We start from the raw sequence: 1,903 nt of genomic DNA, 5'->3' as shown, positions 1-1,903 counted from the left end.
CTTGATTAATGTCTGTCTCCCCCACTAAACTGTAAGTCCCAATTCCCATATTATTTTGTCAGCGAAGATCCAGTTTTGTCAGAAGCTCTAACCTTGTCTGGGTGCTGCTGAGCTCTGTGGAATGTCAGAAGACTGCATACCCTTTCATGGATCATCTTCCATGTGGACTCAGAACCAGGATGGAACCTGCTCCACAGATTAAATGGAGTGGAATATTACACAACTACTAAAAAGGATACTTACATAGAATACATAACAATATGGGTTGATATTTAAACCTTAATCATAAGTAAAAAAACAGCTACATGCAAAATGATATACATAGTGGGATTTCAATGTTTTTATTAAACCCACACATAGGGAAAGCACTGGGGAATAAAAACAACCAGGATGTTAAGAATGGTTTTTGTTTGGGTGTGTGGCTATGAGTGATACTTTTCTTCTTTGCACTTTACTATGTTTTTCAGATATTTGTCTAACAAACAAATCTTGCTCTTACGTTTAAAAATTGAATCCAAAAAATTTTAATATAAAATTTAATCCCAGTTTTCTACTATGAGGATTTTATTTTATATCTCATTTGCTTTAGGCATCCAGACCCCAAACTTAACCACACGTCTGACAGTGTCAGTTCTGCACACATGGAACATTTTCTCACTTCCATAGGAAATTTGCCAACACTCTGCCAAGAACGCTGTCACCTCCCAACCCCCATTCCTACTCTTATTAACCCCTACCCACCCTTCAGAGCTCAGTTCAATCGTTGATTTTATCAGGAAAAGTTCTTCCTGGACCCCTCCTGTAAGAGGAGGTCAGCTCCCCTATTATACACACCTGGAGTTCCATTTACCTACCCCTCATTCACAGCGTTTCCACCAGTAGACGGTTTTTCATTATTTGGTTAATGTCTATCTTTACTCCTAGACTGAAACTGGGACTGACACTCTTTAGTTAATAGCTCATGCCAGGGCATGGTAGGTATTGAATACCACAATAGGTATTTAATAAATATTTGTTGAGTGATTGAATTCATTCATTCATTCATTCATTCATTTATATCTCGGAGGGTGGGTGGGTACCAAATTCTAAATTCTGAGGTATAGGGGCTTCCAGTCAAGATGGCAGAATAGATAGTCCCCAGCATCATTCTCTTACAAATCAACCAATTTACAATTATTAAAAAAGCAATGACAGCCAAGCTGAGGCTACTAGAGCTCAGGGGAAAAGGAGGAAAGACCTATGGAGTGCATGAAGAAGGGAGAAGCTATGATGAGAGAAAGAAAAACCCACTCCAACCATTTCAAGCCTCTGCCACTTCAAGGCTGGAGCTGCTGAGCACATAGAGCAAAAGCTGGCAAAAGCTGCAGCTGTGCCCTTTGGATGGAGTTGCTTGGAGGCAGCAGGGGAAAAGAGGGCCTTGGTGGCCCCCAGGCCAGCAAGACCACTAACAGGGTTCCTGTGGACCCACATAGGTGCAAGGAGCCACAACAACTGAAAAAAAGGAGCCATTTAGAGGCCACTGAGTCATCACAAGGGACTGGCACATGGCTCATCCCATGGGAAGTGTTTTGAGCATGGGCAGTGGGGGAGACAGGCCCACTGGGGAAACACTGGGGCACAGCAAGGACAGCCGATCTGTCCCCCACTCAGCATAGGACCACAGAGTGGAGACTGGACAGGAATACAGAACTGCAGGGGATGCAGTTTGCTGAAAAGACTCAGGCCCAGAGCAGAGTTTCTATACAACCCAGGTGTACTGTAACTCATGAGACCTGGAAGTACCAATAAAGTCAACCATTAAATCCTGAGCTGCACAAAAAGCCTTCCCCAGGGAATCAGCAACAGAGCAGCAATTTAGCTTAACCATGCAGCTCAAGTCCTGGTCCCCACAGGAAGTTCGCCC

The 1,903-nt window shown here is 43.5% G+C and overlaps 1 long non-coding RNA gene across 1 annotated transcript in view; it reads right to left on the bottom strand.

Annotated features, from left to right (window-relative positions):
* The window catches only part of LOC103608047, a 9,412-nt gene extending 9,232 nt beyond the window's left edge, over nucleotides 1–180 (bottom strand). Inside the window, exon 1 of the long non-coding RNA XR_552012.1 lies at nucleotides 93–180. This is a non-coding gene — a long non-coding RNA (uncharacterized LOC103608047). The remainder of the gene's footprint in view (nucleotides 1–92) is intronic.
* Between the last annotated feature and the right edge of the window lie 1,723 nt (nucleotides 181–1,903).

The sequence above is a fragment of the Galeopterus variegatus genome, unplaced genomic scaffold (genome assembly GCF_000696425.1).
Source record: "Galeopterus variegatus unplaced genomic scaffold, G_variegatus-3.0.2 Scaffold7964, whole genome shotgun sequence".
NCBI classification, from domain to species: domain Eukaryota; kingdom Metazoa; phylum Chordata; class Mammalia; order Dermoptera; family Cynocephalidae; genus Galeopterus; species Galeopterus variegatus.
The sequence above is the reverse complement of the archived record's forward strand: the minus strand, read 5'-3'. Positions and strand labels throughout refer to the sequence as shown.